Source organism: Scyliorhinus canicula, chromosome 6 (assembly GCF_902713615.1).
Source record: "Scyliorhinus canicula chromosome 6, sScyCan1.1, whole genome shotgun sequence".
Lineage (NCBI taxonomy): Eukaryota > Metazoa > Chordata > Chondrichthyes > Carcharhiniformes > Scyliorhinidae > Scyliorhinus > Scyliorhinus canicula.
Window position 1 is genome coordinate 110,197,144 of NC_052151.1, and position 23,867 is coordinate 110,221,010.

The window sequence follows — 23,867 nt, forward strand, 5'->3', positions numbered from 1 at the left end:
TTTTGTAGTCAAGAATGAGCAAAGAAAATTGCCTGTTGTCGCTGTACTTGGGATAGCTTAGTTTTTATTTACATAGCAGAGATTCCTACCTTTCCTCGAGTCTTCCAGATAATGAGTGCCATAGTTTGAAATTGAATTGCTATTGGGTGCATTGTTTTAGCCTTCTGCTATCAAAGAATAGTTTTTTGTTTACCAAATGATTGTTGATCAGTTGTGAATATCTGAATGACCTTGGTGTAAATAATTTGAGAACATCAAATTACACTGGGCCAAGTAAATCTTAGACACTATTAAGAGTGGGCATTTTGTCCTGTGTGCATAAAAGAATGACAGCTGCTGCTGACTGGTCTTGTTTTCTGTTTGCAGTTCCCCATGAATCATAGCTTAGTTTCTCTGCAATCCATCAGCTCAAAATGAGAAAGAGAAACTAGTTAATTCAATGCACATTTATGCACAGACATGTCATTCTTGTATGTCCGTTTATTCTCCCTCCCCACCCACCCAACAGCATATCAAGCATATAATTTCAGCTGGTTTTAAAAGAAATTGAGTGAAGTTACTGTTGCATCTGATGTAAACCTTCCCATGGTATGCACAAAATTCATATTAATCTGCAGTCAGGCAAAACTTGTGTTCGATTAATATTTTGTCCTTCAGAACAAAGGAAAGAGTACATCTGACAATGATTATGCAGTTCATACCCTTTTTCTCATGAACATGTACATGCGCTCTCTGCGTTAAGTTAATAAATCTAAACTGACCATTTTCTCTTCTAAGCTTGATCACATTTCTCTTGCTTCTGGGGGTTGCCACAATGTTGGATTCAATTTTCATTCATTTAAGAACCTTGAGAATCTGGGGGGAAAATTCATGAATTATATTCAATTCGATGTGGTTTTATCTATTTCTGAGAAATAGTCATCCATATTATATCTCTCTGGCAACATGTAAATCATTACTATACAGCAGTGGAGCTCACTGTCCCCAGGAAATTCTCTGTGACTGAAAATGTTAGTAGCTAGAATGTAGATTTAAATAATGGTTAGTGAGGCTGCAGTCAATGGGAAAAGTACAATTATCTGCTTGAATTGATTGCACATTTTGCCTTGTTATACTCTACTTTGCATTAAAAAAACGATTGTGACATGGAAATTGCAGTATTAGTATGAAAAGGCTAGTGGTAAACCCAGAGAAGGCATGGAAGCAATGTTACTGTCACAATCATGTACACTGCCATGAATGTGGTCAGGAAGTGGTTTTGGCAGCACAGCACATTCTTCGCTTTTTCTTTATCAAAAGTGGGTCAGAGCTTGAATGTCAACTTCTATGTTCTCAAGAAACTTTTCTTTTATTTGTTTTCTGAAGTAGAGCAGAATATATGAAATATTAAAAAAAGTTACACCTATTTTGTCACGTTGTAAGTTTCAACCACATTTCATAAATAAGTTAATGTGTTAAAAGCCACTTTTCCGTGTGATTGGTGATGAAATAAGGCCATTCTATTATGATAACCTGGTCTTTTGTTTTTTCTGATGGTCCTTCGTTGAATGAATGTAATTTCAACATATTTAATTGAGGATGCTAGGTCAAAACACCCAATATTGAAGAACTAAATTAGGAATGGGTGTAAGCACGGTGGCACAGTGCCTAACACTGCTGCCTCACAGTGCCTAACACTGCTGCCTCACAGTGCCTAACACTGCTGCCTCACAGTGCCTAACACTGCTGCCTCACAGTGTCTAACACTGCTGCCTCACAGTGCCTAACACTGCTGCCTCACAGTGCCTAACACTGCTGCCTCACAGTGCCTAACACTGCTGCCTCACAGTGCCTAACACTGCTGCCTCACAGTGCCTAACACTGCTGCCTCACAGTGCTTAACACTGCTGCCTCACAGTGCCTAACACTGCTGCCTCACAGTACCTAACACTGCTGCCTCACAGTGCTTAACACTGCTGCCTCACAGTGCCTAACACTGCTGCCTCAGTGTCTAACACTGCTGCCTCACAGTGCCTAACACTGCTGCCTCACAGTGTCTAATACTGCTGCCTCACAGTGCCTAACACTGCTGCCTCACAGTGCCTAACACTGCTGCCTCACAGTGCCTAACACTGCTGCCTCACAGTGCCTAACACTGCTGCCTCACAGTGTCTAACACTGCTGCCTCACAGTGCCTAACACTGCTGCCTCACAGTGCCTAACACTGCTGCCTCACAGTGCCTAACACTGCTGCCTCACAGTGCCTAACACTGCTGCCTCACAGTGCCTAACACTGCTGCCTCACAGTGCCTAACACTGCTGCCTCACAGTGCTTAACACTGCTGCCTCACAGTGCCTAACACTGCTGCCTCGCCTCACAGTGCTAACACTGCTGCCTCACAGTGCTAACACTGCTGCCTCACAGTGCCTAACACTGCTGCCTCACAGTGCCTAACACTGCTGCCTCACAGTGCCTAACACTGCTGCCTCACAGTGCCTAACACTGCTGCCTCACAGTGCCTAACACTGCTGCCTCACAGTGCCTAACACTGCTGCCTCACAGTGCCTAACACTGCTGCCTCACGGTGCCTAACACTGCTGCCTCACGGTGCCTAACACTGCTGCCTCACGGTGCCTAACACTGCTGCCTCACGGTGCCTAACACTGCTGCCTCACAGTGCCTAACACTGCTGCCTCACAGTGCCTAACACTGCTGCCTCACAGTGCCTAACACTGCTGCCTCACAGTGCCTAACACTGCTGCCTCACAGTGCCTAACACTGCTGCCTCACAGTGCCTAACACTGCTGCCTCACAGTGCCTAACACTGCTGCCTCACAGTGCCTAACACTGCTGCCTCACAGTGCCTAACACTGCTGCCTCACAGTGCCTAACACTGCTGCCTCACAGTGCCTAACACTGCTGCCTCACGGTGCCTAACACTGCTGCCTCACGGTGCCTAACACTGCTGCCTCACGGTGCCTAACAGTGCTGCCTCACGGTGCCTAACACTGCTGCCTCACGGTGCCTAACACTGCTGCCTCACAGTGCCTAACACTGCTGCCTCACAGTGCCTAACACTGCTGCCTCACAGTGCCTAACACTGCTGCCTCACAGTGCCTAACACTGCTGCCTCACAGTGCCTAACACTGCTGCCTCACAGTGCCTAACACTGCTGCCTCACAGTGTCTAACACTGCTGCCTCACAGTGTCTAACACTGCTGCCTCAGTGTCTAACACTGCTGCCTCACAGTGCCTAACACTGCTGCCTCACAGTGCCTAACACTGCTGCCTCACAGTGCTTAACACTGCTGCCTCACAGTGTCTAACACTGCTGCCTCACAGTGCCTAACACTGCTGCCTCACAGTGTCTAACACTGCTGCCTCACAGTGTCTAACACTGCTGCCTCACAGTGTCTAACACTGCTGCCTCACAGTGCCTAACACTGCTGCCTCACAGTGCCTAACACTGCTGCCTCACAGTGCCTAACACTGCTGCCTCACAGTGCCTAACACTGCTGCCTCACAGTGCCTAACACTGCTGCCTCACAGTGCCTAACACTGCTGCCTCACAGTGTCTAACACTGCTGCCTCACAGTGCCTAACACTGCTGCCTCACAGTGCTAAACACTGCTGTTTCACAGTGCCAGAAACCAGGTGCAATTCCAGCCTCGAGTCTCTGTCTGTGTGGAGTTTGCACATTCTCCCCTTGTCTTTGTGAGTTTCTTCCAATTTGCTCTGATTTCTTCCCACAGTCCAACGATGTGCTGGTTAGGTGGATTGATGATGCTAAATTTCCCTCAGTGTTAAAAAGAGATGTGTAGGTTAGGTTAATATTGGGACATGGCGAGGAAGTGAGCTTGGATGGCATTCTTTAAGAGAATCAGTGCAGACTCGATGGGCTGAATGGCCTCCTTCTGTGCTATAGTGATTCTACTCCATGAATAAATTAGGAATTTGTGTTTAACCCATTGAACTTGTTCCACTATTCATTGTGATCATGGTGAACGTATTTTCAAATTTTTGTTCGGTGCATGTGAGCAATCTTGTGTGTGCAGCTTTTGTATGTGTGGTTAGTCAAAGGAACTGACTTGTGCAAAGCTTCCTCTAGGATCTTTAGATTACTGTGCAGGGGAGGAGGAACATTGATCATGGCTGATTTGCATTTTAACTCCATCCACTGGCTTGACTCCATATCCTTTTCTACCCTTGACCCGTAAACGGTTATCAATTTGAAATTTCAAATTAATTGGGTTAGTATCAATGGCCTTTTGACAGTTCCACAATGCTACTGCCTTCATTTGAAGTGCTTCCGAACTTCTGTCCTAAATGGCCTGGCCCTCATTTTAAAATTATATTTCTCTGTTTAACAACCCCATTAATTCCTTTCAAAATCCTAAAACAAATCATCCAAAACCTAGAATCCTAGTTATGTAACCCCTCCCAAAATCTGTGGAATCTGGATAATTTTCTGGTAAATCAGCACTGCACTCCTTCCAAGCCTAACATATTGTTTCTAAGATAGAATGTCAAAGTCTGTACACAGCACTCAAAAAGGGATATGACCAAGGTTTGATACAACTAAAGCACAACTTCGTCCCCTTTTGATTTCCACCCCCAATGCTCATGAGGCGAAGGTCAGCATTCCACTGGCTTTTAATGATTTATGTCTTTGGACTCGCAAATTTCTCTGCTTTTAAACAGTTCCAAAGTAGATGATGTGGTGAATTATGAACACTAATAATCCACACTGTATTGTACAACATGTGTTGAGCCTGTACCTTGTATCAGATCATGTGCTGTTGCATGGCTGTACCCATAGGGGGAGATGAGGAGCTTGTACTGGGCTCCACCCTTGGCTCCGCCCATGGCTCCTCCTCCTAACCAGAAGTATAAAGGTTGCTGTTGTGAGCCTGTCTGCCAGTTCATCAAGAGTTCATCTTGTCGCAGGCAGGCTCTGTTGTAAGACTATTAAAATCACTGTTCGCTTCTAACCACGTGTTGCGTGAATTGATGGTCTCATCAATTTAATCGTCTTAAGAAACAGTAAGGAATGACCATGGAATCAGCCCTCAAACCTGATCGACTGGAACTCGACCCACAGGATGCAGAGGCGAAATAAATCTTTTCACACTGGCTCCGATGTTTTAAGGCCTACCTGGCTGAAGCAAGCACTCCAGAAACTACGGAGGAGCAGAAACTGAGTCTACTGCACGCAAGGGTGAGCCATCGTATATCTACCCAACTTAATTGTACCGGCTCATTTACAGAGGCCCTGGCCCTGCTCGACAGAATGTACGTGAGGCCCGTCAATGAGGTCTACGCGTGCCACGTTTTTACTACTCGCCATCAGCGCCCCACGGAATCGCTAGAAGAATTCCTAAGAGACTTAAAAACCTTATCCAGGGACTGTAATTACCAAGCTGTAAATGCTGCAGAACATAGGGAACTCGCTGTCCGCGATGTATTTGTTGCAGGCCTCAGATCAGGGCCCAAAACTTAGAAGACACTGTAGAACTCGCCACTACTATGGAGGTCTCGTTCCGCAGCCTCACCTCGTTCCCCGCGGACTCCGCAACCCCGTCATGGGCCCCCGACCAGCAACTACCATAGGCCTGCGCCGCACGGCCACCCAGCCACTATGCTACTCCAGCCTGCCACTTTTGTGGCCAGCCCCAGCACCCGCGGCAGCACTGCCCGGCCCGCAACGCGACCTGCAGCAGCTGCGGTCGCAAAGGACACGATGCCAGAGTATGTCTGGCGAAGAAAGCTCCAGCCTCAAACCCTCCCAGAGCACTCGCTCCCTGAATCCGCAGGCCCCGTAACGCCGCGGCCTGTACTCAGACTCCGCCCCCACCCACCACGTGCGACCTATGGGGGCCGCCATCTTGGAAAACCCCCACCATGCGGCCGGCCACGTGCGACTCATGGGGGCCACCATCTTGGACGCCATCTTCCTCGCCGCCCACCATGTGCGATCCACGGGGCGGCCATCTTGGGCTCCATCCTCTCCAAACTCGGCAACTCAGATCGAAGACTGCGACCTCAGCGGGCATTCATCACGGGGCCACTCCAGCACAGCTGATCGAGCCGCCGACTACCCACAACTCAGCGTGGTCACGTTGGACCAGTCGCGTCCGAATCACCTTCGCAACTCCATTATGACCGTTGAAATCAACGGGTACAGTACATCGTGCCTCTTCGCCTCCAGGAGCACCGAGAGCTTCGTACACCCAGATCTGGTAAGACGCTGTTCGCTCCCTGTTTTTCCTGCACGGCAAACTATCTCCCTCCCTTCGGGCTCCCACTCGGTTCACCTCCAAGGGCGCACCGCCGCGACCCTAACGATCCAAGGCGCTAGCTACTCTAATTTTCAACTATACGTCCTGCCCGAACTCTGCACCCCACTCTTACTGAGATTCTACTTCCAGTGTAACCTCAAAAGTCTCACCCTCAGCTTCGGCGGACCCCTACCCCCTCACCATCTGCAGCCTAGCCACGCTGCGAATCTCCCCCTCCACCCCCCCCCCTCCCCCCTCCACTCTTTGCCAATCTCACTCCGGACTGTAAACCCGTAGCCACTCGCAGCAGGCGGTACAGCCTGCAGGACAGGGTGTTTATCAGAACCGAGGTCAGGAGGCTCCTACGTGAGGGGATCATAGAGGCCAGTAACAGCTCCTGGATAGCTCAGGTGGTGGTCGTCAAGACTGGGGAAAAATTCCGCATGGTCGTGGACTATAGTCAGACCATTAATCGGTTTACGCTCCTCGATGCGTACCCCCTCCCCAGGATTGCAGACATGGTGAATCAGATTGCCCAGTATCGTATTTTCTCCACGGTGGATCTGAAGTCTGCACACCACCAGCTTCCAATCCGCCCGGAGGACCGCCACTACACGGCGTTCGAGGCCGATGGCCGCCTCTTCCATTTCCTCCGGGTTCCCTTTGGCGTCACGAATGGGGTCTCGGTGTTCCAACGAGCAATGGACCGAATGGTGGACCAGTACGGGCTGCGGGCCACGTTTCCGTACTTGGATAACGTCACCACCTGCGGCTATGACCAGCAGGACCACGATGCCAACCTCCATCGATTTCTCCAGACGGCCCAGAAACTCAACCTCACTTACAACATGGAGAAATGCATTTTCCGCACGACCAGGCTAGCCATCCTCGGCTATGTCGTGGAACACGGAGTCCTGGGCCCCGACCCGGACCGGATGCACCCCCTCTTAGAACTCCCTCTCCCTCATTGTCCCAGGGCCCTCAAACGGTGCCTGGGATTCTTTTCATACTATGCCCAGTGGGTCCCTCAATATGCAGACAAAGCCCGCCCACTATTTAAGGCCACACTTTTCCCCCTGTAGGCTGAGGCTTGCCACGCCTTCAACTGCATCAAGGAGGACATCGCCAAAGCGGCCAGGCGGGCGGTGGATGAATCAGTCCCTTTTCGGGTTGAGGGCGATGCCTCAGCGGTCGCTCTTGCAGCCACATTGAATCAGGCAGGGAGACCAGTCGCATTTTTCTCCCGAACCCTCTCTGTTTCAGAACTTCGACACTCCTCGGTCGAAAAGGAAGCACAAGCCATTATGGAGGCTGTACGTCACTGGAGGCATTACCTCACAGGTAGAAGGTTCATCCTCATCACCGACCAAAGATCGGTTGCCTTCAAGGGGCAAAATTAAAAATAATAAAATCCTGAGGTGGCGGATCGAACTCTCCACCTACAAATACGATATCATGTATCGACCGGGAAAGCTCAACGAGCCCCCAGGTGCCCTGACTCGCGGTACGTGCGCCAGCGCGCAGAGCGACCACCTGAAAGCCATCCACAATGACCTCTGCCACCCGGGGGTCACCCGGCTCGCCCACTACGTCAAGGTCCGAAATCTACCTTTCTCCACTGAGGAGGTAAAAGCCATCACCAGGATTGCCCGATCTGTGCGGAGTGCAAACCGCACTTCTATAGACCAGACAGGGCCCACCTGGTCAAGGATTCGCGGCCCTTTGAACGCCTCGCTATCGATTTTAAAGGGCTACTCCCCTCGACTAATCGGAATGTGTACTTCCTGAATGTCATCGACGAGTTCTCCCGCTTCCCTTTTGCTATCCCGTGCCCCGATATGACCTCCCACACAGTCATTAGGGCCCTGCATAGCATCTTCACCCTGTTCGGTTTCTCCAGCTATGTACACACAGAGTACTGACAAGCTGCATCAGTACCTGCTCGACAAGGGCATCGCCTCGAGCAGGACTACCAGCTATAACCCCAGGGGGAACGGGCAGGTGAAGAGTGAGAATGCGACGGTCTGGAAGACCATCCTACTGACGCTCCGGTCCAGGAATCTCCCAGTTTCCCATTGGCAGGAAGTCCTCCCCGACGCGCTCCACGCTATTAGGTCCGTCCTATGTACCGCCACCAACCAGACCCCTCACGAGTGGCTCTTTGTTTCTTCCTGGGGTACTACCAAGGGGGCCGCGCTCTCAGTATGGTTGAAGACACCGGGCCCGGTACTCCTCCGGAAGCACGTCAGGGCACACAAAGCTGACCCACTCGTAGAAAGAGTGCTCCTACTCCACTCAAACCCCCAATACGCCTTCATAGTGTATCCTGACGGCCGTCAGGACACTGTATCCCTCCGGGACCTAGCGCCGGCAGAATCGAATCCCACCACTACCACTGCCGAGGTACCCCTCATACTACACCCCACCCAACTCGTCATGCCCCCGCTCCTACCGGGTCGCTACACATGTTCCGCGCACCTGCGCCCACAAGCTTCCAGCGTCCCCAGTCGAACCAGACGGGTACGAAGCTCGGACAGAGTCACCCCCGGAGTCCGCCATCATACCCCAACCAACCGTGATCGTCCAGCCACCAGAAGAGGCTGCAACCCCGGTGCTCCGCCAATCACAACTCGACCACCGGACAGACTCAATTTGTAAGCCATCACCCCTTCCGGACTTGATTTTTTCACGGGGTGAATGTGGTGAATTATAAACACTAATAATCCACACTGTATTGTATAACATGTGTTGAGCTTGTACCTTGTATCAGATCATGTGTAGTTGCGCGGCTCTACCCATCGGAGGAGATGAGGAGCTTGTACTGGGCTCCACCCTTGGCTCCGCCCATGGCTCTGCTCATGGCTCCTCCCCCTAACCAGAAGTATAAAGGTTGCTGTTGTGAGCCTGCCTGCCAGTTCATCAAGAGTTTATCTTGTCGCATGCAGGCTCTGTTGTAAGACGATTAAAACCACTGTTCGCTTCTAACCACGTGTTGTGTGAATTGATGGTCTCATCAGATGACCTCATACTTGACTGAACTTACGTAGGTTTGAACCTTCAGTTAATCTGCCTGGGTGCAATTGCAACTTTTCTCCCATCTAAGATACTCCCCCCTCATGCCTTGTTATTTGATGCCAGTCACTGAAGTAGCACTTGAAAGTGCTTCTGCAAACTTTTCCTATTTGTGTTTAAAATGCATGTCTTGATTCCAATTTGGTCATTGTGTGTATAATTTGCTGATGGCCAGTTATTCTGTGATTGGTTCTACCTTGCATGATATCTCAAAAGAAAAATAATAAAAAATAAATTACCAAAGAAATGTGAAGGAAAGATTCCTGCTTCTGCTTGACTAGAGCAAAGATTGATTCTCTGCTAGTTGTCAGCTGAGTGAAACGTTCTGTAATCGATACCACAATGTGTGACTTTTCAGTGTTGCAAATGTTGAAGCATTAATCCTTTATCTTAGTGCATTAGATTACACTTCATGCTTTGCTCAAGATTGTTCTTGAGCAAGTCTAAGTGTTGAACTTTGCACCTCTCTTACTTGAGAAGCATCAATTATATCCAACAATGAGTCAGAGTACAGGAGGGAGATAGAGAAACTATTGACACGGTGCAAAACTAAGGGGCTGGTCATCAACTTCAGGAAGCGAAGTGTCATACTCACCCCTGTCTGTATCAGTGGTGCTGAGGTGGACGTTGTTGACAGCTTCAAATTCCTTGGTCCATCCACATCGACGCACAGCCACGCCTACACTTCCTCAGGAATCTAAGGAAATTCGACATGTCTATATTGACTCTGAACAATTTTTACAAATGCACCATAGAAAGAATTCTATCTGGCTGCATCACACCTTGGTATAACAAGTGCTTGGTCCAAGACCGTAAGAAACTCCAGAGAGTCATGAACACAGCCCAGTCCATCACACGAGCCCTCCTCCCAAGTGACTCTGTCTGCACCACCCGCTGCCTTGGGATAGTGGGCACCATAATCTAAGACTCCTCCCACCTGTGTTATTCTCTCTCACAACCTCTTCCAACATGCAGAAGATTTAAAAAGTCTGAGAAAACGCACTAACGGATTCAAAAACAGCTTCTTCCCGACTGTTACCAGACTCCTGAATAGCCTTCTTATGGACCGAACTGATCTTTCTACACATCTTATCGACTGTTGTAGCACTATACTCTGTATGCCTCACCCGATGTCTATGTATTTACACTGTGTATTTATCGTATGTCCTATGTTTTTCATGTATGGAGTGTACGCAGAACAATACTTTTCACTGTACCTCAGTATACATGTTAATGAATCAAAATCAAATCAATTATATTAAAATTAGTTATTTGCTTTGAAATAACATTGCAATTTTCAGAACTGCGGTGTCCTTGCGTTGGATTTGCAGAGCGTCGCTCTGTTTTCAGGTACATCAGTCTCTGACCATCTGGAAACCAGGCGATCTAGGCCAGTGTGTACCAACACAGAATATTTAGAGCCTACTGAGTTGAGGAAAATGTAAACCTTATTGAGCAGGCTTTCTTACCACGAGTTTTACAAGGGAGATGGCAAGATCACACTCCCTGTGATTATGTATCCTCTGTTTCAGTGGCACATTTACAGTTAGTGGGGCCCGTGCTCAGTTTCGTTTTTTCTCTCCCACCTGAGGGGCCCAAAGCCAAGAAAATGTGCAAATTAATCATTGCTTCTGTCAGTGCAGTGTTTCTTATTTCCACCAATTTGTCAGCAAGCGAATTAAAATGGACATGATTTCTGAAGACTTTAATTATTCTAAATCCTTCTCCTTCATAAGTCACTGCTGATGTCAGTGATCAAGTAGAGCAGAAATGTACATGACCTCCCTCGTAGACCAGGTGTTGAATCACAAATGTTTTTGCAACAAAGAGAAACGTGCAATCGTTATGCAAGAGCTACATTTAAATTTGCAAGTTAATGCTTAACTTAATGACTAATTATGTAGAAGATAGGGATATGTACTCTATATCTGACTCCTGGTGTTCCAGATTGCTGTCCCACAAGCATGTATAGTCAACAGTATTTTTGGTCAACACAGCTAGTCAATCAAAGAAGAAAATGCAAACATGCGGTTAAAAATGTGTTCATGGACGTAAGTTTATGGAGAGACAATTTCCACAGGCGCTTTTATCTCAGGTATTCAGAGCAAGGGGAAGCAGAGCTTCCTTAATAAGATCAAGAAACAAAGGAACAGGCTGTGTGCTTTCATCAATGAGCACAGCAGTTATGCAACATAGACGTGTCCAATTTTTAACAAAACCTGTCTCCAGATTTTGTATGTGTTTTGACAATCAATGACAATACTTTTACAGCGGTCAATGATGTTGTGTAAGATAGCTTCAAAACTACTGGCTGAATGCCAGAGTATGAATGAATGTCGCGGGAAGAAAATTAAATATTTGATGGATTGACAAACCTCATAGAATCATACTGTACAGAAGGGCCCTTCGACCCAAAAAGCCTGCACCAACAAACAAACCTACTCTAATCTACATTAATCCTGCTCCCTGGCACTTGGCCATTGCCTTGAATGTTATGACATTTCAAATGTTCCCTCTTGTCAGAGAATCTAGAACTAGAGGTCACTGTTTAAAAGTAAGGGGTCGCTCATATAAGATGGAGATGAGGAGGATTTTTTTTTTCTCGAGGGCTATGCGGCTGGAGCACTCTCCCTTACAAGGCAATGGAAACAGAAATCTTTGAATATTTTTACAGCAGAACGAGATGGATTCCTGATTAACAAGAGGGTGAAAGGTTATCGGGGGTCGGCAGGAACATGCTGTTGAGGTTACAGTCAGATCAACCATGATCTTATTGAATGGTGGAGCAGACTCGAAGGGCCAAGTGGCCTACTCCTGCTCCTTATTCATACGTGACCTCAAACTGTTTCTCAGCATCTCTATGTTGATAGAAGTCCTTCTGTGGGGTAATGTCTATGAATAGGACTGCCAACGCAATGCTCCATCATGGGAATTAACTGGAAGCAGACTTTGTCTGGCCTTGATGCAGATTGTTAGAAAAATAAAATCTTTTGGTTTGTTATCCCCACTTGCACAAACAACAGAGGCACAGGGTTAATGCTGACTTCCTGGAATTGCGGCTGCTCCCTTTTTCTACACCTTGTGTTCTGTACCTTCCAGTTCCTGTCATCTCTTTCACTCCTGCACCGTCAGGTGAAAACCATATAGCTGCTGCTAATAATTAATCACAGCCCCAACACACACTCATAATTAAAATGAGAGATCACATATTGCAAGTAAGAGGCCCAAAGTTTAAAAATAAATTCGAGTCAGTTGCTGTGCACAGTGAGCATCCTGCAGTTTTTCTTTATTTGAAGAGACTATATGGCTGCAGCACATTTTGGGACCACCCTGCCATTTGCAGGCCCTGTGCTATGGCACGATGTGTTTCATTGTAATTACACCTGCCAAGCAAATGTATTAAAGAATATGGGGCGAAGTGGGTATGGAATTCGATTGCAGATTAACCACAATCTCGTTGAACAGTGGAGCAAACTCGTGGGGCTAAATGACCCACTCCTATTCCTATATTTTGTGCTTAAGAACATCTGTGACTCATCAGCAGAGCTTTTTGGTCCATTCAGGTCTTTCTCTATCTGCTCAGCTTGCTCCCTGTCTTTAACAGTCCAACCTAGATTGGTATTGTAATTGTAGGAGCGTTTTCAAGGACTGATTATTGAGCTGGCTTTTACATGGGATTCCTCCCTCTTAGTTACAGCTCAGCTAAACACAAAGACCTGCGGACACATCAACTCTGGTTAAGATGGCTTTATTTTTCCAAGCTTGGTCAACATACAAGGGAGAGTGATTTGGATAAATGCCCAAACCACTTTGCTTTACACTGGTGCAGACACCCCAATTATACAATGTTCCAAAAATCAATAGCCCAACCCAGTTGGACTTGATCCAATCCTTGGAGCTGTCAATTTTACCATGACCAATAAAGTTTACTTTCGGCAGCATGGTGGCTGTGATCAGCTGATGATTTAACCTCATTCTGCCACCTGTTATTTTCCATAACTATTGTATCCGTTATGTCTTTTCTCCTATTCCCATGTTGCTTATCCCAGCCAGTTCCTGCCTATCTCATTGTTTGTCTGGGTGCAGGATGTTGAAGCTGGTTCCTCTTTATCCCATAGATTGTCTGAGACAGGATGTGAGGGCTACTGATAAGAACTGCTTATTGAGCCGGATGTATTATTGCTGACCACATTATTTCTGTCTGATTCCATTTGTCTTAAGAACATGGGCAAGTTAGCTAGTTTGAATCCCATCATGCATTGCGGCCATTGCTTTCACCAAGAGCTTAAATGCTTATTACTGTTATGTTCTAAAAATACATGTTTAATAGTTAATAATGATTACTGGGCATACTTTCTATGATTAGCCTCAATCCCCAATAAACTAACTTATGTAGATCTATTCTAGTGTTATCCTAGCTATCTGGTTTTAAGGGGGTTCATCTCAGGACACCCCCTTCAATCATAACCCCACAGGGGATCGCTAATAGATTTCCCTGTGGGGCTTGTAGAGTATGAGTTCTCTTGCTAACAGGCGGAGGCTCCCCCAGCTGGGACCCATTAACCGAGCCCTTTAACTGCCAGCCCTGGGCCGGGAGTGCTGATAGTCCCAGGTTGGGACTCTATGCTGTACGCCGTGATAGCAGCTTTACTTGTATTTTGTAAATAAACTACGTTAGCCTTCCTGCTTGTGTTTCCTGCATTACCTCTCTGGCTATGAGGAGGAAAAAAAGACTCTGGGCAGCCTTGCCATAGTCGAACAATTCCGGTAAGAAAAAGACGAAGAAAATCCAAAAATGCCACTCTTTGATAAAATAGAGCAATATGATGCGGACACAGAAGATTGACTCCAGTGTGTTGATAGAATGCAATACTTCTTTCAGGCAAAAGGCATAGAAAGCGATGACCGACAGAAGGTGATTGTCCTGACGACTTGTGGAGCCCAAGTGTTCGGCATCATTAATAGCCTGACCTACCCAGCAGCTCTGGACTTGAAGTCCTTCAATGAACCGATAAACCTCGTGACGAACCACTCTGATCCTAAACCATTTGGATACTGTAACATAGCTGATTCAACATAGCTGGAAGAATCCCCGGAGAATCAATCACAGAACTCCTGACAGGACTTCAGAAACTGACAGAACACTGATTATGCATCGTCCTTCCCAGAGGTGTTTCGGAACTGACTGGTATATGGGATAAATAATGTCGCAACCCAGAGGAACTGTTGATGGAACCTACCCTGGAACTTAAAAGAGCCATAGAATTCACACTATCTTGTAAAAACACTGAAAAAGATGCCACGAACATCATGAGCATGGATTACTCTGTGTCGGATGACCCCATACAGGAGAATCGGTTTCCCCATGGACAGTACTCACCTGACCCACCCACCACCATGCCAAAAGTCAAGCACAATGTATAAGAGGAGTCGATGGTCGCAAGACATCAGACACAGATGGGAAACCTCCCCCGAAGTCTACGCAGAGTTGCCGCAGCTGTAGTCAAAGGGAATACCCAAGGCATGGCTGCCAGAATCAGCAGAAAGTGTACCAACTAGGCTGGAAGACAAAGCCACCTCAGGCCATAGCTTTATAAGTCAACCAATTTGAACAGGAAGAACTTATGACAAATCTATTTTCAACCAATTCCTTCTATACCCTATCACATATATTTCCTTAACTCCCCCCAATCCCACTTCTTTGAAAAATTGTTCTTAAAATAGAGTCAAAGTTTTACAGCATAGCAAGAGGTCGTTTGGCTCATCATGACTGGGCACCTGCCTATTCCAATCCTATTTTCCAACACTTAGTGCATAGCCTTGTATGCTATGTTGTTTCAAGTGTTCATCTAAAAACTTCTTAAATGTTGAGAGTTCGCAGCTCTACCACCTTTTCAAGCAGTGAGTTCCTTAAATCTCCTGCCCATTAGCTTAAACCTATGCCCCTGGTTATTGACCCCTCTACTAAGTGTAAAAGTGTCTTCCTATCTACCCTATCTGTATCCCTCATAATCTTGTACACTTCCTTAGCCTTTTCTGCCTCTCTTCATAGCTGAAACGCTCCAGTCCAGGCAGACCAGGTAAACCTCTTTCTGGTTCAATCACATAATCAGATAAAACAAAGGAAAATCTCAAAAGCTTTTACAGATACATAAAAGGTAAAAGGGTGACTAGGGAGAGGGTAAACAAGATTATCTATGTGCAGATCCACAAGGGATGGGAGAGGTCTTAAATGAATATTTCTCGTCTGTATTTACTATTGAGAAAGGCACGAATGTTAGGAAAATTGGGGAAACAAAAAGTGATGTATTGAGGAGTGTACATATTACAGAGAAGGTGGTGTTATTTGAATCATCGACAGCTACAGGAGAGATGCCTGAAGATTGAAGGGTAGCAAATGTTGTGACCTTGTTTAAGAATGGCTGTAAGGATTAGCCTGGGAACTACAGACCGGTTAGCCTTACTTCTGCAGTGGGTAAATTGTTTTTAGGTATTCTGAGAGATAGGATCTACAGGCAAGGGCTAATTAGGGACAGTCAACATGGCTTTGTAAGGAGAAAGTCATGTCTCACCAATTTGATTGAGTTTTTTGACGGGGTAACCAAGAAGGTAGATGAGGGCAGTGTAGTCAACGTCGTTGACATGGACTTTAGCAAGGCCTTTGACAAGTTGCTGAATGGTAGGTTGTTGCAAAAGGTTAAATCTCTCGGAATCCAGGGTGAGGTAGTCAATTGGATACAGAATTGGCTTGGCAACCAAAGCCAAAAGGTGGTTGTGGAGTGTTGTTTTTCAAACTGAAAACCTGTGACCAGCGATGTGCCTCAGGGATCGGTGCTGGGTCCACTGTTATTTGAGATATATGCAAATCGTATGGATGAGAATGTAGGAGGCATGGTTAGTAAGTTTGCAGTTGACACCAAGATTGGTGGCATAGTGGATAGTGGAGAAAGTTATACAAGATTGCAACAGGATCTTGACCAATTGGGCCAGTGAATGGCAAATAGAGTTTAATTTGGATAAATGTGAGGTGATGCATTTTGGTAGATCAAATCAGGGCAGGACCTACTCAGTTAATGGTAGGAAGTTGGGGAGAGTTACAGGACAAAGAGATCGAGGGGTACAGATTCATAGCTCCTTGAAGGTGGAGTTGCACGTGGACAGGGTGGTGAGGAAGGCATTCAGCATGCTCGGTTTTATTGGTCAGCAAATTGAATTCAGGAGTTGGGACGTCTTGTTGAAGTTGTACAAGACATTAGTAAGACCACACATGGAATAAAGTGTTCAGTTCTGGTCACCCTATTATAGGAAGGATATTGTTAAACTAGAAAGAGTACAAAAAAGATTTACGAGAATGATACCAGGACTTGATTGTCTGAGCTATAAGGAGAGGCAGAATAAACTGAGACTTTTTTCCCTGGAGCGTAGGAGGCTTAGGGTTGATCTTATAGAAGTTGATAAAATAATGAGGAGCATAGATAAGGTCAACATCTTTTCCCAAAGGTAGAGGAGTCTAGAATGAGAGGGCATAGATTTAAGGTGAGAGGGGTGAGATACAAAAGATCAGAGGTGAAATTGCTTCACACGGAATGTGGTGAGCATCTGGAATGATGTGGAGATGCCGGCGTTGGACTGGGGTGAGCACAGTAAGAAGTCTTACAACACCAGGTTAAAGTCCAACAGGTTTGTTTCAAACACGAGCTTTCGGAGCACGGCTCCTTTGGAATCTGGAATGAGGCAGTGGTAGAGGTGGGTACAATGTTTTCCTTTAAATAAAGGTAGACAGTTAAATGGGCAGGGTGGGTATAGAGGAATATGGGCCAAATAGAGGCAAGTGGGACTAGCTTAGTGATAGAAACTGGGCAGCACGGACAAGCTGGGCGAAAGGGCCTGTTACAATGCTATAAACATCTATGACTCCATGACATCCTTCCGATAGTGTAGTGACCAGAACTGCACACATTACTTCAGCTGTAGCCTTTTGGGTGTTATATACAGTTCCACCACAACCTCCTTGTTCTTATTGTCTCTGCCTAGGCCAGTAAAGGCAATATACTTGCGGATGTCACTGACGAGGCTGCATTCATTACCTGTGCAAGATGGCAGTGAGCCACTTTAAACCACTGCTGTCCATCTGGTGATACAACCACAGTGCTGTTCGGTCGAGAGTTCCAGTATTGGAAGGAATGGTAATATAATTACAAGTCTGGATGGCTATAAACTTTGATGGTCGTGGTGTTCCCAGAGGTCTGATGCCTTTGTCCTTCTCGGATGTATTCACTAATCCAAAATTACTCTGGAAAGCCAAGAAAAATTGTGGCTCCTGTTTTCCACAAGTAAGTCTTCATCAGTCCTTGTTTCCTATTTCCTCCTCTGTTGACATCACTAACAAGAAGTGTAAGGAACTCATAGTCACAATCTTGCTGAGACATGTGTATTGTTTGACTGCTACTTGCCCAAGTCAAATTTTCCCAGGTGACTCGATGCACTTGTCGCTATACTCTATGCCATAACCCCCCGACAACCTGGTGCCCTCTTTATGCTTATGTTGTCTTTGAAACTCACATCTTGTTCTCTTGCCTTCATAACTAGCTGACATTGTAAATGGCTCCCTTTCTTCAGGTAGTGTCTACCTCTCATTCAAAGCCGCAGTCATCACTTGCTCCATAGAATTAGCACCTCAACCCCCACTCTGAATGCCCTTTTCCTTTCCAAAGTTATTGAATGTTGTTGTTGTCTTCCAAAGGTGGGCCCAACTTTCCTTCAATACAAGCTTGGATTTTGCCTGTCCGGTTTCTGCCCTGCTACAACACTGGAATGGATCTAACTAAAGCCAGAAGCAATATTTTCGATGTTCTTGTATATTATAGACATAGACATAGAACAGTACAGCACAGAACAGGCCCTTCGGCCCTCGATGTTGTGCCGAGCAATGATCACCCACTCAAACCCACGTATCCACCCTATACCCGTAACCCAACAACCCCCCCTCCCTCTTAACCTTACTTTTTAGGACACTACGGGCAATTTAACATGGCCAATCCACCTAACCCGCACAACTTTGGACTGTGGGAGGAAACCGGAGCACCCAGAGGAAACCCACGCACACACGGGGAGGACGTGCAGACTCCGCACAGACAGTGACCCAGCCGGGAACCGAACCTGGGACCCTGGAGCTGTGAAGCATTGACGCTAACCACCATGCTACCGTGCTGCCCATTATCTCCTCCTGTAACTCCCTGCAACCTTCCGTAATTGATCGCATCACTACTTTCCAAGACCCTTCTTCTGTTATCCAACTTAGTCCTTGGTAATGAAATGCATCATCGCAACTTTTGTTTTTAATGCAAGTTATTTGACCTGACCATTTCCTTGCTCACTTTAAAGTCATGTGTGGCACGTGACCCAATGTAAACTATCAAGTGAATTGTATTGTTTCTCATTAAAATAAATGACTAACTGATCTTTGTTTCTTCCCGTTAACTTGATCATGCATCTTTTTATTTCAAACTCATTACTAGAGAAATTTTTAAAAAGGCATTCGTAGGGCTGATGGCTAATGTCCACCTATTGGTTCAAGGATATTCACCAATAATATAAACTAAAAGTTTGGACATAAAAATAGTGCAAAATATTCTTTTTATGGAAGGAAATATGATTTATTGTGGAATCTGATCCTTATATTGTGATGCTTAATTAAGCTACTCCCACCATCATCCTGATTATTTTGAAATGTTTGTAGATTTAAAAAAAAATAGAAATTGGAGATGTTTAGAGCGGGAAAAAAGTCTGATGAATTCCTCCCGTAGATGATCAAAACTATTCCAGAAGATCACTGCCCATGTTAATGCATTGCCATACCTAACTTTTTCTGCGTGATGATATTCACCTCCGCCAGAAAGTTAAGTTCTTGCCATTTTCAGAAATGGATTTATTGATTTAATAAAGCACCAGGGCCCGGGTTTGATTCCCAACTTGGGTTACTGTCCGTGCAGGGCCTGCACGTTCTCCCCGTGTCTGCGTGTGTTTCCTCCAGGTAATCCGGTTTCCTCCCACAAGTCCCGAAAGACATGTTGTTCGGTGAATTGAACATTCTGAATTCTCCCTCGGTGTACCCGAACAGGCGCCGGAGTGTGGAGACTAGGGGATTTTCACAGTAACTACATTGCAGGGCTTTGTAAAGCTACTTGTGACAATAATAAAGATTATTATTAATTTGGGCCACAATTTGAATGAAGTGCGCACTAATGTGAAACAGACAATGGATCCTCTTTACATTTCCAGATATTTGCTTATTTGAGGTTTACGGGAATATTCCTCACTGTGTTTCCGTTCTTCCAAATCTGCCTCTCTGAAATTTAAAATGGAAGTTCATTCTGTCATGGAAGTGTCCCTTTAAGAAAGGTTTTTGTCTTATCACAAGGTTTCAGTGATGCCATTATGTGGGTGGAACTGGGCTGTTGCTTTGAATTTTTACTTTCGCTTTGAATGTGGGCTGGTTTGAACTGGTTGAAAGAAGTGTGTCTCTATTTAATTTTAAAAGCTGTTTTCAGACTAATTGATAACTTAAAAGAGGTAATTACTTTCTGGAAGGAATTCAAATCTGCTGTTTGAAAAGAGGAACAGAGTATCATGAATAAGTCTTATACCAGTAAGAATGCCGGGTGCTGGGCCACACCTTTGAAAAGGGGTTTCTGGTTTCACTTGGATTTTGTTATTGGATTGGAACAGTTAAGGGGGAATTTATTCAGGGTTATACATAGATTACTCTAGCTGTGTTGGATCATTGTGTTTGGTTGCTAAAAATTCTTACTGCGTGTTATTACAAATGTTAACTAAATTTGTAGAACAAAGCTTGTTTTTTGATTAAAAGCACCTAAGAACTCTGTTGAATAACAACTGAAAGGCAGGCTCTTGTGCTCCTCCTACCCAATTCAATAAACAGTTGTAGGTCAGGTGAACTCCATGATATACTTTGGAATTTTCTAAATCCTGGCCCATAACAATTCCATTTTAAAAACCGTTGTGCAAAACAGAAAATAGCAGGTACATCTGTCTACTGCTATCTATAGGAGGGATGCCCATAGGTGTACGTTTTGCAACGCCGTCAACTTGATCTACAAAGGAGGAGATGATGGCACTGCAATAGTGCAAAAATACCTTCAGTTTATCAGCTGTTCTTGGCAATTTAAACTATTCGTTTTCAACATCAAAGCTAAATAAATAATTTTGTTTGCCTCATTTTATCTATTTCTCCACTTCTGCTGTTTGGATTTGAGGATCATTATTTCAACCAATTCTCAATTCTTTGCACTGCATGGTTATGTTTGAAGTAGGTTGATGGAATAGTTCTGTTGCCACGTGGTGGCTGGAATAAGTATGCACTGATGGGTAAAGCCCAAGCTTTATGCATGAATAAGAATGCAAACAGAAAATGGAACTATAGGGAAATGGAAACCAATAACACCAGTGGCAACATGTTGGTTGAACAGCCGATCTATGTCTGGATGATTGCACAATACTACCACTACTAACTGATTAACTATAGAAGCAGCTCTGATGTGTGAAAATGAAGCATTAGTTTCAAGCAGTCAGCTTTGATTTTCTTATGCATTTATCTGCGACTGACTGGGGTCTGCTGTTTTCCTATTACTGCTGTTCAGTCTTATTGTTCAGCAGATTTGTGGTTTCTCCTTAAAATAAATCTGTGCCAAGGATGTAGTTGCCCGACTGTGAATGAGGAATAAAATCCTTGTTTTGATCTGCAGTTGTGATCATGAGACGAAAAAAATATAGAAAGAAACTCCTTGTTTCATGAACCTGATGGTATAAATCCACAATTACGCACATTTCTGGTTGCCATGTTACCAGAAAGGATGTGGAAGCTTTGGAGAGGGTACAGATTAAGTTTACCAGGATGTTGCCTGGTCTGGGAATATCAAAATATATCAAAGCATGCTACATTTCCTGGCAGATTATGTACAACTTTTCCCAGGCTCTGTACAACTTTTCTGACCTGTAATTTCTCTAAAGCTAAACTTGAGGAGAGAATCTTCAGCCATCCCCATGTATGGCTTCATTGCCAGATCTCTTAAGACTCTCTATCTGTTTCTGTGTGCCCTTTCTTTGCTGATCCTTTGAGGAATCAATTTTGAATCTGACTTCATATCAAAGCCAGTTAATAGCTTAAACCAAAAATCCATTTCAGGCTAAATAGTTGAAAATCCTGAAACATGACAGCAAATTCAGGCTTTGTGCACCAAATGTCTAACCTGTTTAACTGAGGTGCATTGGAAATACTTGTGTAGGGGATCCAGATGCAAGAACAAAATGTGCTGGCTTTGATGCTACTCAGGGCCTCAAAGTGCTCCCCTGTCAGTGAAATACTTTGTGAAACTTCATAAATGGATTTGGGATGAAAAGAGCATGAACTGCTGATTAGCATCCGAAGAGAATGACATTCCCATAGGTCTGCCTCATTGCCAAAGTCTCCATGTATGAAGATCTTGCTGTCAGTAAAACTTTAGACACGTCAACCATTTTATTAATCAAGAGTTTTATCAAAAGTCTTTATTGATAAAATGAACAAAGGACAATGTTCATTTGTTCATCTGATATCTGAACTGGACAAGTCTGTAGTGCTCCAGAAGCTTGTTCATTGTTCAGATATAATCTAATCATTTTATTAGTGCCACAAGTAGGCTTACATTAACACTGCAATTAAATTACTGTGAAAATCCCCCAGTCGACACACTCGGGCGCTTGTTCAGGTACATGGAGGGAGAATTCAGAGTGTCCAATTCACCTAACGGGCGCCTCTTTCAGGACTTGTGGGAGAAACCGGAGCTGTTCCTGTGCTGTATTGTTCTTTGTTCACCGGAGGAAACCCACACAGACACTGGGAGAACGTGCAGACTATGCAGATAGTGACCCGAGCTGGGAATCGAACCCAGGTTCCTGGCGCTGTGAATCAACAATGCTTACTGTGCTACCGTGCCACCTATTGATGGAACCTGGCAAGATATGCCAGTTATTGTGCTACAATTCTAAGACTTTTGCTCCAAATAGTCCCACAGAATTAGTAGGGCAAGGCAGTCAGAGTTTGGCGAACATCAAGAAGCTTGCAATGCTGGTGAACTGTATGTTCCAGCAATAACCTCATCGAGACGTTGGTAAAACCAGACTTTGACCAAGCCATTCTTGTCCACTCATTTTGGATGAGTGGAATTCATCCTTTGGGAATAGAGTGTATTGTCTCAGATAAACAGAAGCTGCAACAAAAGCAAAATGCTGCAGTTGATGAAAACATGAAGCCAAAGTGACAGCATCTGTAGAGAAGCAGTGCTTATGTTTCAAGTAAATGATCCTTCATCAGAGATGATAACGCAACTTGGATGGACATCGAAGACATTTGCGTTTCCACATGTTTCCGAGACGTGACTGGCAAAAATTTCGAAAAATTATATTAGTATTTAGCTTACTTAAGTTAACTATTAATTCCAATTTGATTGTTTTGATTGACTTTCATACATATATAAAGCATTTTGTTCCAACTTAAATTTATGAACATGGTGTGTGGCAGAGTAGTTCAGTCATCTCTTAGTCATGTATACTGCTGCTGCAAGCTGTCAATTATCCAGAATCCAGGGAACAGATTCTTAAAACAATGGTTGGCATTTTTCAAATAGACACTGCCTTTTCATAATTCACCTACTTTTCAGATTTTCAGGAAGGGCAGAGTTATTAAATCATAATTATAGATGAGGGGAATACATATCGTTCAACCATCCAGGAGACGTCCCTTTTTACTCACAAATGAACTCTGCAATGAACTTTTAATCTCCTACCCTACTCGAAAGACCTTTCCAAGTGTTCAATTCAAAGGAATTCTCTGATGACCATTGTCATGATTTTAATATTTCAATCACAATCGACTGAAACCTGTGTGATGGGTTTGTTGCATTTAATTAGAATTCAAGACTGTACATAATACAGTAGTTACACAGCTGGAAAACACAACTTTTGGTAAGTACTGCTTCAAGTTGGGCAGGGTGACTGGTCTGCAAGCTCAGCTCTTTTTCTTCTTCCTCTTCTTGATGCCCCATTTATTCATGCTTTGTTAAACTACTGAGAAGTGTTGGCATGGATCCCAAAGAGGTTCTACTGCACAGCCTACTGCACTGAGGTCTCCCAAAGTCTCTTACTTTATTCAGGAGTGGACCTGGATAGATTATTGGTGAGACTATTTTGTCTTATAGACATTTATTACAAAATACCCGATAAAATGTTGTGTTCTTTGGAACCTTGATTTGAAGTTCTTTAAAGTCATTCATGTGTCATTGGCTTCTTGCGTTTTCGGACACACATTCTGTCTTTATCAATCAGCTCCAGACCTTGCATCATCCTTTCTTTATCTCATCAGAGCTGTTCTCCGTGGCCAGTCTTTTAACTCCCTCAAATACCACCCTCAGAGACTTCCTTGAGATATGAATCTGATAATGAGTTGTTTGTAATGGATGGCCAATCTATCTATATTAATT

General features: G+C 44.9%; 1 protein-coding gene and 1 long non-coding RNA gene across 3 annotated transcripts in view; one reads left to right on the plus strand and one right to left on the minus strand.

The window, feature by feature from the left end:
• Nucleotides 1–23,867, plus strand: part of LOC119967389 (CD2-associated protein) — a 277,194-nt gene that overhangs the window by 208,215 nt on the left and 45,112 nt on the right. The gene's annotated exons all lie outside the window — the stretch shown is intronic.
• LOC119967391 lies at nt 51–867 on the minus strand. The gene is made up of 2 exons (XR_005460975.1): nt 762–867; nt 51–407 (listed from the first exon to the last, which is right to left on the minus strand). It is a non-coding gene; the product is annotated as an uncharacterized LOC119967391 (long non-coding RNA).